Raw genomic sequence first — 14,907 nt, 5'->3', positions numbered from 1 at the left:
TATAATAAAGCATCAAGTGGTAGAAACATGCACTGAAGTTTGAAGAGATACTCAGTGCACAAAGTAGAATGTGAAAGACTTTCGTGAAATCACGCAATCACCGAGAGACTAATTGATGACATTCCCCAAATTGAGGTTTACCAGAAAAGAGAAATAGTCATGACATGCTACAGTCAGCGGTTTCAGACGTCCGACGGCAGTTTAAGAAAACATGAAACAAAAGTCTTGAGATATCAGAAGGTATCCCAACTAAAACCTTTGGTTTATGAAAGAAATGATGAAAATAAAAGCAACATATCTCACAGTATGGGTGGTAATATTTTCATACGTATGTGATAATGGATCAACATTTGATAGAGATGAAATAAAAAGTTCCCAATTTGACAAAAGCAAACAAGGAAAATTATACCGTAGAAAAGCCCGGGTGACGGGAGTGAGGCCCTGTCTCAAGAAGAAAGCATCGCAGAGATTGAAAAGCAGGGAGTGAATCAGAGGATTGTATAACGTTGTTAATACTGGCCCTTGTTTCAGTGGCAAAAGGCCCAAATAAGCCGTGTGTCTCACGGATTCTCGCATCAATTGTTCAGGATCTGAGATGTTGCCTCCATTTCCAGTTAGGCATTGTATGGTGGAATTGCAGTTAGCACATCTGGTGCAAAAATTTTAATGCTGACGAAGGTGGACATGTTCCCTGAGCTAAGAGGGTCAGAATTTGGGTGTGTCTTCAGGCTCTCTGGCTTACCAGGAATGGAGATCCTGGCTCTAGGGATTTTCCCAAAATGTCTCAGACAGTAAGCAACAGGGCAGAATTGAGTCCCGGCGCCAAGGCCTCGAGGTGTAAAGAAACAGCCCTGGCCTCAGGGCCCATGAAATTAGGATGATTTAAAGAAGGATGGTGGAATGAGAGGACTGTGACCTTCGGCCCCGTTTCTTTCCCTTGTCTTTTCATGGGCCAGGTGTGCTCAATCAGAAGGCTTCCTGCGCCTGATGTCGAGTGTCCTGGGGGAAGAAAGGAGCATTGTTTTGAAAGATGCTCCACAGGGAGAAAGGAGCCACCATTCTCAGGAGAATGATCCCCAGAAGCCTGAGCAATCCAGATGCCGTGGCTTCACACTAGACCCTGGAGGGTCTTATTCCTGGAGCCGGGACCTGGGCATCGGTGTCCTTTCATGCTCATAACTGATTTTGAGGGGAGCCCAATGGATAAACTGTCTGCGAGGCATTCGCCTCACACTGTAGTTTTCACACACGTCACACAGAAACCCTGTTCGTGTGCACATTTGGGTGCTTGAGCAGGGTTGCACCCAAGATTCTGCGGTTCTACCGAGCCCTGGGTTGTGCACTGGACAACCTTCCTCAGGGGTTGGTCAATTCTGATCACTGCACCTAACGAGACAGGGACCATGAAACCTAATCAGCAAATACAGAAAAGGAAGTGGTCATTTCCCACAATCATTTCCACTGAAACACCACGTCGGATAAATAAGTCTGATTGCAGGACAGGGACTGGGCTTCAGAGATGCACCTTTCGCAGCTGGACGAATGACCCGGAATCTCCCCAGATGCCGTCTGTAAACACACCAAATGAGATTGATTTCAGGGCTTTCTGAATTTAGTTTCGTTGAAGACACACACTCCTGTGTGTGATTTCCTTGACTACCAATACGATTTACTTCCTAATGACTTACATGCCAGTGGGAAAATTTTTCGTTTCTACTCATTGGAATTGGACACCGTGAAACAGGCAAGTCGGTCTGTCTGTTTCCGGCGTTCTGTGGGTTCCACCAAGTGCACAAGTCCTAGGGCGCCTGAGGTCCATTCAAAAACCAGTGTAAAAACGGCGAGTCAGGGTAAGAAAGAAGAGCACCGTTCCTATCTTCCAAATGCATTCCAGTTTCCACGACTCAAGGTGGCGAGAAGGATCCACGGATGTCCCACATTAACAAAATTTCACCTTCTCATGCCGACCAACAACTGACGAGTGAAACACACCCCAGGAGAAAATAGTCAACCCAGTCCCCTGCAATAACCTCACACGCAAACCTACACGTCAACAGGTCATATTCAGAAATACACACTGAATGTCATCTACCGTGAACACAAACACACAGACAGTCCCTCCAGAGGTTGTCTGCGTTGTCCGTGTTGTACAGACAGAAACTTGGGCTCCTCATTACTTTACTTAGGATTGGCAGTGTTCGTGTTTGTGTGGGTGTGTGTGTGTTTGCGTGCGTGCTTGTGGGTGTGTGTGTGTGTGTGTGTGTTTGCGCACCCCTATGTGTGGGTCGGCACATCCACTGAGCTCACTGGCACAGAAGCAGAGCCCTCTTGCTGTGTTTGTTCTTCCCTTTGGATCTCCTGGTCCTCCCTTGCAGAGAAGCGAGTGTGCCAGTGTTCATGGACTCGTGATCTGTCGGGTTCGTTGAGGAGAGGTTTAGCAGGGAGCTTTGCTGTTCAGGATGGTGGTTTTTCATCCCACACTTGTATTTCGATTGATGAATCACAAGTACGTTGGGAGGCAGGGTACCTTCGACTTTTCTGACGTTGAAGTCAGGCTTGGTTTTGTTTTGCTCTTGGAGGAATTTCCAGTGGTCTAAGGTGCTTTCCTGAGTGGCCGTTTCCACCAAGTGCTCGTCCAACTCGGGTACCTGGAGGCAGGGGTCTCTCTTGAGCTCTCCTTGCGTTGCTCGCCTGTCTGTGTCTTCAGCGCCAAGGGCTCTTGCTTCCCTGCCTCTTGACACGCTCTCACTGTGTCTTTCCCATTCACTCTTCTGGATGTAAAAGAGGACATAGGCCTGTTGACTCAGGACAGAAGTGATGCCAGAGGCAGTGACCTCGGCATCATCCATTTTATACCACTGGCCTTCTTGAGCTTTGACATAAGAGAAGTAATGTCCGTTGTGACAGCTCCACCCGGCGTGGACCAGCACAGCATAGAGGACATAGACAAGAGGTCCTGCGTTCTGCTGAGACATGTATGGCTGCATGTCAAGGCACTCAGGATATTGCACACTCTTGGCAAGTTTGTTACCTGTGACATGGGAGAATCTCTTCAATACAAGGATGAGGACCTTGGCAGAAGTGTGCAAAGTTAACGTCTTGGAGGCCGGCGCCTTCTGGAGACAAAGACCACAATGATAGGCATTCTCTCCATTGAGTTCTTCGGGCTTCACCAACTGTTCCAAAGCTTGCTTCACACTCTGAGCTGCCTGGATATCCAGGGCGATGTCCAGGTAAGGGTCAAAGGTGTCTGAAATGCCCTGGCAGTGGAGACACTTGATTTGAGATCTCCAGTACCCTCCAAATATTTGGTGCATGAGGGTGGTGTCCTTAGAGTGATGATCTACCAGCTTGTGCCCGGGAAGGCATGCCTTTTTCATGGCATCCACAGTGAACATCAGAAATTCATGGGCGTCTTCCTGCTTGCCTCTATGGAAGCCAGCAGCCAATGCCCGTGAGGGCTGGATGACATGGCCAGGACGGTGGAGGGCCCGTGTGATGTGAGCTTGCATAGTACAGAGCATGCAGCCCTTGTGACCATGACAAGTTTGAGAGTGCTCCCGGGACAGCATGTAGTTGGCAAGGGGCGGTGTGTATGTCAGGCACTGCAGGGAAGCATTCACGTAGCAGGTATTTCCCATATTCTGAAGCCCAGCCCCCACCGCAGCAGGTCTCCTGCTACTCAGAGGAAGCTGCTCCCTGGGAGCAAGCTGTCTTGCCACAGGAGCCAAATCATCACAGAGGTCGACACGGGTCTCAGATGAGAGTGGTGACTTCTCAGGGAGAGAAGTCCGCTGGATTTCAGCAAAAGCTGCACCTGGCCCAGAACATGTGAGTTTTGAAAAGCGGTTCAACTGCCACTCCCCTCCCAAGCAGAGTGAGTCGTCCTCCATGTCGCCTGGAACAAGGATCACAAGGTTTTTCTGCTGGGACCGCGGGTTGCAGAAAGACGCTATCTCTGCCGAGAGGGTGTTCAAATGAGGAGCTGTCTGGCCGCATCAGCCCTTATATACCTCACCCCCACCAACCGCGAACACCCCACCCACCCATCAGGTGCGCGATAAACCAATCAAATATCAGCACTCAATTAAGGAAGGAGTCACAGGGTGTGTCCCCTTGCATTGCTGGGAATTCAACAGACACAGCCCACATCATGCTTTCCAGAACACCTGAATCCAATTACTCCTCAGGCTGATAGGCACGTAGAATACGAGTGTAACCGGGTTGGGACAGTGGCCACACACTTGCCTTATTTTAGGTAAAACAATGTCAGGGAAGAAATCTTTACCTATGAAGCCGTGTGTGTGTGCGCGCTTGTGTGTTTGTGTCCGTGTTTGTGTGTGTGTGTGTGTGTGTCTGTGTGTGTGTTTGTGCTGGGATGTACTTTCAAGTGTGTGCTTTTGGCAGATACCATCATCCCTTCAGCGATTGAAGGACAAGAAGTCGGAAGTGCGCTTTCTGACTGGAGAATAGTCAATGAAGTACAGTAATTAGCACAGCGTATTTGTTTTTCCTCAATAAGAAAGGAGAGATCCGTGGAATCAAACAGACCTTCCAGCGATAACCTTTCCATGCTCAGCCTGTTGATTGTGTATCCGAGTGAAATTGCCTGCCAGTGGGGAACAAGACAAGTCTTTGCCTGAAATGCTCTTGTGAAAGTTAGATTCCCATATAATAAAGCATCAAGTGGTAGAAACATGCACTGAAGTTTGAAGAGATACTCAGTGCACAAAGTAGAATGTGAAAGACTTTCGTGAAATCACGCAATCACCGAGAGACTAATTGATGACATTCCCCAAATTGAGGTTTACCAGAAAAGAGAAATAGTCATGACATGCTACAGTCAGCGGTTTCAGACGTCCGACGGCAGTTTAAGAAAACATGAAACAAAAGTCTTGAGATATCAGAAGGTATCCCAACTAAAACCTTTGGTTTATGAAAGAAATGATGAAAATAAAAGCAACATATCTCACAGTATGGGTGGTAATATTTTCATACGTATGTGATAATGGATCAACATTTGATAGAGATGAAATAAAAAGTTCCCAATTTGACAAAAGCAAACAAGGAAAATTATACCGTAGAAAAGCCCGGGTGACGGGAGTGAGGCCCTGTCTCAAGAAGAAAGCATCGCAGAGATTGAAAAGCAGGGAGTGAATCAGAGGATTGTATAACGTTGTTAATACTGGCCCTTGTTTCAGTGGCAAAAGGCCCAAATAAGCCGTGTGTCTCACGGATTCTCGCATCAATTGTTCAGGATCTGAGATGTTGCCTCCATTTCCAGTTAGGCATTGTATGGTGGAATTGCAGTTAGCACATCTGGTGCAAAAATTTTAATGCTGACGAAGGTGGACATGTTCCCTGAGCTAAGAGGGTCAGAATTTGGGTGTGTCTTCAGGCTCTCTGGCTTACCAGGAATGGAGATCCTGGCTCTAGGGATTTTCCCAAAATGTCTCAGACAGTAAGCAACAGGGCAGAATTGAGTCCCGGCGCCAAGGCCTCGAGGTGTAAAGAAACAGCCCTGGCCTCAGGGCCCATGAAATTAGGATGATTTAAAGAAGGATGGTGGAATGAGAGGACTGTGACCTTCGGCCCCGTTTCTTTCCCTTGTCTTTTCATGGGCCAGGTGTGCTCAATCAGAAGGCTTCCTGCGCCTGATGTCGAGTGTCCTGGGGGAAGAAAGGAGCACTGTTTTGAAAGATGCTCCACAGGGAGAAAGGAGCCACCATTCTCAGGAGAATGATCCCCAGAAGCCTGAGCAATCCAGATGCCGTGGCTTCACACTAGACCCTGGAGGGTCTTATTCCTGGAGCCGGGACCTGGGCATCGGTGTCCTTTCATGCTCATAACTGATTTTGAGGGGAGCCCAATGGATAAACTGTCTGCGAGTCATTCGCATCACACTGTAGTTTTCACACACGTCACACAGAAACCCTGTTCGTGTGCACATTTGGGTGCTTGAGCAGGGTTGCACCCAAGATTCTGCGGTTCTACCGAGCCCTGGGTTGTGCACTGGACAACCTTCCTCAGGGGTTGGTCAATTCTGATCACTGCACCTAACGAGACAGGGACCATGAAACCTAATCAGCAAATACAGAAAAGGAAGTGGTCATTTCCCACAATCATTTCCACTGAAACACCACGTCGGATAAATAAGTCTGATTGCAGGACAGGGACTGGGCTTCAGAGATGCACCTTTCGCAGCTGGACGAATGACCCGGAATCTCCCCAGATGCCGTCTGTAAACACACCAAATGAGATTGATTTCAGGGCTTTCTGAATTTAGTTTCGTTGAAGACACACACTCCTGTGTGTGATTTCCTTGACTACCAATACGACTTACTTCCTAATGACTTACATGCCAGTGGGAAAATTTTCCGTTTCTACTCATTGGAATTGGACACCGTGAAACAGGCAAGTCGGTCTGTCTGTTTCCGGCGTTCTGTGGGTTCCACCAAGTGCACAAGTCCTAGGGCGCCTGAGGTCCATTCAAAAACCAGTGTAAAAACGGCGAGTCAGGGTAAGAAAGAAGAGCACCGTTCCTATCTTCCAAATGCATTCCAGTTTCCACGACTCAAGGTGGCGAGAAGGATCCACGGATGTCCCACATTAACAAAATTTCACCTTCTCATGCCGACCAACAACTGACGAGTGAAACACACCCCGGCAGAAAATAGTCAACCCAGTCCCCTGCAATAACCTCACACGCAAACCTACACGTCAACAGGTCATATTCAGAAATACACACTGAATGTCATCTACCGTGAACACAAACACACAGACAGTCCCTCCAGAGGTTGTCTGCGTTGTCCGTGTTGTACAGACAGAAACTTGGGCTCCTCATTACTTTACTTAGGATTGGCAGTGTTCGTGTTTGTGTGGGTGTGTGTGTGTTTGCGTGCGTGCTTGTGGTGTGTGTGTGTGTGTGTGTGTGTTTGCGCACCCCTATGTGTGGGTCGGCACATCCACTGAGCTCACTGGCACAGAAGCAGAGCCCTCTTGCTGTGTTTGTTCTTCCCTTTGGATCTCCTGGTCCTCCCTTGCAGAGAAGCGAGTGTGCCAGTGTTCATGGACTCGTGATCTGTCGGGTTCGTTGAGGAGAGGTTTAGCAGGGAGCTTTGCTGTTCAGGATGGTGGTTTTTCATCCCACACTTGTATTTCGATTGATGAATCACAAGTACGTTGGGAGGCAGGGTACCTTCGACTTTTCTGACGTTGAAGTCAGGCTTGGTTTTGTTTTGCTCTTGGAGGAATTTCCAGTGGTCTAAGGTGCTTTCCTGAGTGGCCGTTTCCACCAAGTGCTCGTCCAACTCGGGTACCTGGAGGCAGGGGTCTCTCTTGAGCTCTCCTTGCGTTGCTCGCCTGTCTGTGTCTTCAGCGCCAAGGGCTCTTGCTTCCCTGCCTCTTGACACGCTCTCACTGTGTCTTTCCCATTCACTCTTCTGGATGTAAAAGAGGACATAGGCCTGTTGACTCAGGACAGAAGTGATGCCAGAGGCAGTGACCTCGGCATCATCCATTTTATACCACTGGCCTTCTTGAGCTTTGACATAAGAGAAGTAATGTCCGTTGTGACAGCTCCACCCGGCGTGGACCAGCACAGCATAGAGGACATAGACAAGAGGTCCTGCGTTCTGCTGAGACATGTATGGCTGCATGTCAAGGCACTCAGGATATTGCACACTCTTGGCAAGTTTGTTGCCTGTGACATGGGAGAATCTCTTCAATACAAGGATGAGGACCTTGGCAGAAGTGTGCAAAGTTAACGTCTTGGAGGCCGGCGCCTTCTGGAGACAAAGACCACAATGATAGGCATTCTCTCCATTGAGTTCTTCGGGCTTCACCAACTGTTCCAAAGCTTGCTTCACACTCTGAGCTGCCTGGATATCCAGGGCGATGTCCAGGTAAGGGTCAAAGGTGTCTGAAATGCCCTGGCAGTGGAGACACTTGATTTGAGATCTCCAGTACCCTCCAAATATTTGGTGCATGAGGGTGGTGTCCTTAGAGTGATGATCTACCAGCTTGTGCCCGGGAAGGCACGCCTTTTTCATGGCATCCACAGTGAACATCAGAAATTCATGGGCGTCTTCCTGCTTGCCTCTATGGAAGCCAGCAGCCAATGCCCGTGAGGGCTGGATGACATGGCCAGGACGGTGGAGGGCCCGTGTGATGTGAGCTTGCATAGTACAGAGCATGCAGCCCTTGTGACCATGACAAGTTTGAGAGTGCTCCCGGGACAGCATGTAGTTGGCAAGGGGCGGTGTGTATGTCAGGCACTGCAGGGAAGCATTCACGTAGCAGGTATTTCCCATATTCTGGAGCCCAGCCCCCACCGCAGCAGGTCTCCTGCTACTCAGAGGAAGCTGCTCCCTGGGAGCAAGCTGTCTTGCCACAGGAGCCAAATCATCACAGAGGTCGACACGGGTCTCAGATGAGAGTGGTGACTTCTCAGGGAGAGAAGTCCGCTGGATTTCAGCAAAAGCTGCACCTGGCCCAGAACATGTGAGTTTTGAAAAGCGGTTCAACTGCCACTCCCCTCCCAAGCAGAGTGAGTCGTCCTCCATGTCGCCTGGAACAAGGATCACAAGGTTTTTCTGCTGGGACCGCGGGTTGCAGAAAGACGCTATCTCTGCCGAGAGGGTGTTCAAATGAGGAGCTGTCTGGCCGCATCAGCCCTTATATACCTCACCCCCACCAACCGCGAACACCCCACCCACCCATCAGGTGCGCGATAAACCAATCAAATATCAGCACTCAATTAAGGAAGGAGTCACAGGGTGTGTCCCCTTGCATTGCTGGGAATTCAACAGACACAGCCCACATCATGCTTTCCAGAACACCTGAATCCAATTACTCCTCAGGCTGATAGGCACGTAGAATACGAGTGTAACCGGGTTGGGACAGTGGCCACACACTTGCCTTATTTTAGGTAAAACAATGTCAGGGAAGAAATCTTTACCTATGAAGCCGTGTGTGTGTGCGCGCTTGTGTGTGTGTGTCCGTGTTTGTGTGTGTGTGTGTGTGTGTCTGTGTGTGTGTTTGTGCTGGGATGTACTTTCAAGTGTGTGCTTTTGGCAGATACCATCATCCCTTCAGCGATTGAAGGACAAGAAGTCGGAAGTGCGCTTTCTGACTGGAGAATAGTCAATGAAGTACAGTAATTAGCACAGCGTATTTGTTTTTCCTCAATAAGAAAGGAGAGATCCGTGGAATCAAACAGACCTTCCAGCGATAACCTTTCCATGCTCAGCCTGTTGATTGTGTATCCGAGTGAAATTGCCTGCCAGTGGGGAACAAGACAAGTCTTTGCCTGAAATGCTCTTGTGAAAGTTAGATTCCCATATAATAAAGCATCAAGTGGTAGAAACATGCACTGAAGTTTGAAGAGATACTCAGTGCACAAAGTAGAATGTGAAAGACTTTCGTGAAATCACGCAATCACCGAGAGACTAATTGATGACATTCCCCAAATTGAGGTTTACCAGAAAAGAGAAATAGTCATGACATGCTACAGTCAGCGGTTTCAGACGTCCGACGGCAGTTTAAGAAAACATGAAACAAAAGTCTTGAGATATCAGAAGGTATCCCAACTAAAACCTTTGGTTTATGAAAGAAATGATGAAAATAAAAGCAACATATCTCACAGTATGGGTGGTAATATTTTCATACGTATGTGATAATGGATCAACATTTGATAGAGATGAAATAAAAAGTTCCCAATTTGACAAAAGCAAACAAGGAAAATTATACCGTAGAAAAGCCCGGGTGACGGGAGTGAGGCCCTGTCTCAAGAAGAAAGCATCGCAGAGATTGAAAAGCAGGGAGTGAATCAGAGGATTGTATAACGTTGTTAATACTGGCCCTTGTTTCAGTGGCAAAAGGCCCAAATAAGCCGTGTGTCTCACGGATTCTCGCATCAATTGTTCAGGATCTGAGATGTTGCCTCCATTTCCAGTTAGGCATTGTATGGTGGAATTGCAGTTAGCACATCTGGTGCAAAAATTTTAATGCTGACGAAGGTGGACATGTTCCCTGAGCTAAGAGGGTCAGAATTTGGGTGTGTCTTCAGGCTCTCTGGCTTACCAGGAATGGAGATCCTGGCTCTAGGGATTTTCCCAAAATGTCTCAGACAGTAAGCAACAGGGCAGAATTGAGTCCCGGCGCCAAGGCCTCGAGGTGTAAAGAAACAGCCCTGGCCTCAGGGCCCATGAAATTAGGATGATTTAAAGAAGGATGGTGGAATGAGAGGACTGTGACCTTCGGCCCCGTTTCTTTCCCTTGTCTTTTCATGGGCCAGGTGTGCTCAATCAGAAGGCTTCCTGCGCCTGATGTCGAGTGTCCTGGGGGAAGAAAGGAGCATTGTTTTGAAAGATGCTCCACAGGGAGAAAGGAGCCACCATTCTCAGGAGAATGATCCCCAGAAGCCTGAGCAATCCAGATGCCGTGGCTTCACACTAGACCCTGGAGGGTCTTATTCCTGGAGCCGGGACCTGGGCATCGGTGTCCTTTCATGCTCATAACTGATTTTGAGGGGAGCCCAATGGATAAACTGTCTGCGAGGCATTCGCATCACACTGTAGTTTTCACACACGTCACACAGAAACCCTGTTCGTGTGCACATTTGGGTGCTTGAGCAGGGTTGCACCCAAGATTCTGCGGTTCTACCGAGCCCTGGGTTGTGCACTGGACAACCTTCCTCAGGGGTTGGTCAATTCTGATCACTGCACCTAACGAGACAGGGACCATGAAACCTAATCAGCAAATACAGAAAAGGAAGTGGTCATTTCCCACAATCATTTCCACTGAAACACCACGTCGGATAAATAAGTCTGATTGCAGGACAGGGACTGGGCTTCAGAGATGCACCTTTCGCAGCTGGACGAATGACCCGGAATCTCCCCAGATGCCGTCTGTAAACACACCAAATGAGATTGATTTCAGGGCTTTCTGAATTTAGTTTCGTTGAAGACACACACTCCTGTGTGTGATTTCCTTGACTACCAATACGACTTACTTCCTAATGACTTACATGCCAGTGGGAAAATTTTTCGTTTCTACTCATTGGAATTGGACACCGTGAAACAGGCAAGTCGGTCTGTCTGTTTCCGGCGTTCTGTGGGTTCCACCAAGTGCACAAGTCCTAGGGCGCCTGAGGTCCATTCAAAAACCAGTGTAAAAACGGCGAGTCAGGGTAAGAAAGAAGAGCACCGTTCCTATCTTCCAAATGCATTCCAGTTTCCACGACTCAAGGTGGCGAGAAGGATCCACGGATGTCCCACATTAACAAAATTTCACCTTCTCATGCCGACCAACAACTGACGAGTGAAACACACCCCGGGAGAAAATAGTCAACCCAGTCCCCTGCAATAACCTCACACGCAAACCTACACGTCAACAGGTCATATTCAGAAATACACACTGAATGTCATCTACCGTGAACACAAACACACAGACAGTCCCTCCAGAGGTTGTCTGCGTTGTCCGTGTTGTACAGACAGAAACTTGGGCTCCTCATTACTTTACTTAGGATTGGCAGTGTTCGTGTTTGTGTGGGTGTGTGTGTGTTTGCGTGCGTGCTTGTGGGTGTGTGTGTGTGTGTGTGTGTTTGCGCACCCCTATGTGTGGGTCGGCACATCCACTGAGCTCACTGGCACAGAAGCAGAGCCCTCTTGCTGTGTTTGTTCTTCCCTTTGGATCTCCTGGTCCTCCCTTGCAGAGAAGCGAGTGTGCCAGTGTTCATGGACTCGTGATCTGTCGGGTTCGTTGAGGAGAGGTTTAGCAGGGAGCTTTGCTGTTCAGGATGGTGGTTTTTCATCCCACACTTGTATTTCGATTGATGAATCACAAGTACGTTGGGAGGCAGGGTACCTTCGACTTTTCTGACGTTGAAGTCAGGCTTGGTTTTGTTTTGCTCTTGGAGGAATTTCCAGTGGTCTAAGGTGCTTTCCTGAGTGGCCGTTTCCACCAAGTGCTCGTCCAACTCGGGTACCTGGAGGCAGGGGTCTCTCTTGAGCTCTCCTTGCGTTGCTCGCCTGTCTGTGTCTTCAGCGCCAAGGGCTCTTGCTTCCCTGCCTCTTGACACGCTCTCACTGTGTCTTTCCCATTCACTCTTCTGGATGTAAAAGAGGACATAGGCCTGTTGACTCAGGACAGAAGTGATGCCAGAGGCAGTGACCTCGGCATCATCCATTTTATACCACTGGCCTTCTTGAGCTTTGACATAAGAGAAGTAATGTCCGTTGTGACAGCTCCACCCGGCGTGGACCAGCACAGCATAGAGGACATAGACAAGAGGTCCTGCGTTCTGCTGAGACATGTATGGCTGCATGTCAAGGCACTCAGGATATTGCACACTCTTGGCAAGTTTGTTGCCTGTGACATGGGAGAATCTCTTCAATACAAGGATGAGGACCTTGGCAGAAGTGTGCAAAGTTAACGTCTTGGAGGCCGGCGCCTTCTGGAGACAAAGACCACAATGATAGGCATTCTCTCCATTGAGTTCTTCGGGCTTCACCAACTGTTCCAAAGCTTGCTTCACACTCTGAGCTGCCTGGATATCCAGGGCGATGTCCAGGTAAGGGTCAAAGGTGTCTGAAATGCCCTGGCAGTGGAGACACTTGATTTGAGATCTCCAGTACCCTCCAAATATTTGGTGCATGAGGGTGGTGTCCTTAGAGTGATGATCTACCAGCTTGTGCCCGGGAAGGCACGCCTTTTTCATGGCATCCACAGTGAACATCAGAAATTCATGGGCGTCTTCCTGCTTGCCTCTATGGAAGCCAGCAGCCAATGCCCGTGAGGGCTGGATGACATGGCCAGGACGGTGGAGGGCCCGTGTGATGTGAGCTTGCATAGTACAGAGCATGCAGCCCTTGTGACCATGACAAGTTTGAGAGTGCTCCCGGGACAGCATGTAGTTGGCAAGGGGCGGTGTGTATGTCAGGCACTGCAGGGAAGCATTCACGTAGCAGGTATTTCCCATATTCTGGAGCCCAGCCCCCACCGCAGCAGGTCTCCTGCTACTCAGAGGAAGCTGCTCCCTGGGAGCAAGCTGTCTTGCCACAGGAGCCAAATCATCACAGAGGTCGACACGGGTCTCAGATGAGAGTGGTGACTTCTCAGGGAGAGAAGTCCGCTGGATTTCAGCAAAAGCTGCACCTGGCCCAGAACATGTGAGTTTTGAAAAGCGGTTCAACTGCCACTCCCCTCCCAAGCAGAGTGAGTCGTCCTCCATGTCGCCTGGAACAAGGATCACAAGGTTTTTCTGCTGGGACCGCGGGTTGCAGAAAGACGCTATCTCTGCCGAGAGGGTGTTCAAATGAGGAGCTGTCTGGCCGCATCAGCCCTTATATACCTCACCCCCACCAACCGCGAACACCCCACCCACCCATCAGGTGCGCGATAAACCAATCAAATATCAGCACTCAATTAAGGAAGGAGTCACAGGGTGTGTCCCCTTGCATTGCTGGGAATTCAACAGACACAGCCTACATCATGCTTTCCAGAACACCTGAATCCAATTACTCCTCAGGCTGATAGGCACGTAGAATACGAGTGTAACCGGGTTGGGACAGTGGCCACACACTTGCCTTATTTTAGGTAAAACAATGTCAGGGAAGAAATCTTTACCTATGAAGCCGTGTGTGTGTGCGCGCTTGTGTGTGTGTGTCCGTGTTTGTGTGTGTGTGTGTGTGTGTGTGTGTGTGTGTTTGTGCTGGGATGTACTTTCAAGTGTGTGCTTTTGGCAGATACCATCATCCCTTCAGCGATTGAAGGACAAGAAGTCGGAAGTGCGCTTTCTGACTGGAGAATAGTCAATGAAGTACAGTAATTAGCACAGCGTATTTGTTTTTCCTCAATAAGAAAGGAGAGATCCGTGGAATCAAACAGACCTTCCAGCGATAACCTTTCCATGCTCAGCCTATTGATTGTGTATCCGAGTGAAATTGCCTGCCAGTGGGGAACAAGACAAGTCTTTGCCTGAAATGCTCTTGTGAAAGTTAGATTCCCATATAATAAAGCATCAAGTGGTAGAAACATGCACTGAAGTTTGAAGAGATACTCAGTGCACAAAGTAGAATGTGAAAGACTTTCGTGAAATCACGCAATCACCGAGAGACTAATTGATGACATTCCCCAAATTGAGGTTTACCAGAAAAGAGAAATAGTCATGACATGCTACAGTCAGCGGTTTCAGACGTCCGACGGCAGTTTAAGAAAACATGAAACAAAAGTCTTGAGATATCAGAAGGTATCCCAACTAAAACCTTTGGTTTATGAAAGAAATGATGAAAATAAAAGCAACATATCTCACAGTATGGGTGGTAATATTTTCATACGTATGTGATAATGGATCAACATTTGATAGAGATGAAATAAAAAGTTCCCAATTTGACAAAAGCAAACAAGGAAAATTATACCGTAGAAAAGCCCGGGTGACGGGAGTGAGGCCCTGTCTCAAGAAGAAAGCATCGCAGAGATTGAAAAGCAGGGAGTGAATCAGAGGATTGTATAACGTTGTTAATACTGGCCCTTGTTTCAGTGGCAAAAGGCCCAAATAAGCCGTGTGTCTCACGGATTCTCGCATCAATTGTTCAGGATCTGAGATGTTGCCTCCATTTCCAGTTAGGCATTGTATGGTGGAATTGCAGTTAGCACATCTGGTGCAAAAATTTTAATGCTGACGAAGGTGGACATGTTCCCTGAGCTAAGAGGGTCAGAATTTGGGTGTGTCTTCAGGCTCTCTGGCTTACCAGGAATGGAGATCCTGGCTCTAGGGATTTTCCCAAAATGTCTCAGACAGTAAGCAACAGGGCAGAATTGAGTCCCGGCGCCAAGGCCTCGAGGTGTAAAGAAACAGCCCTGGCCTCAGGGCCCATGAAATTAGGATGATTTAAAGAAGGATGG

This window comes from Pongo abelii, chromosome 7 (genome assembly GCF_028885655.2).
Source record: "Pongo abelii isolate AG06213 chromosome 7, NHGRI_mPonAbe1-v2.0_pri, whole genome shotgun sequence".
Taxonomy (NCBI): Eukaryota; Metazoa; Chordata; class Mammalia; order Primates; family Hominidae; genus Pongo; species Pongo abelii.
The sequence above is the reverse complement of the archived record's forward strand: the minus strand, read 5'-3'. Positions refer to the sequence as shown.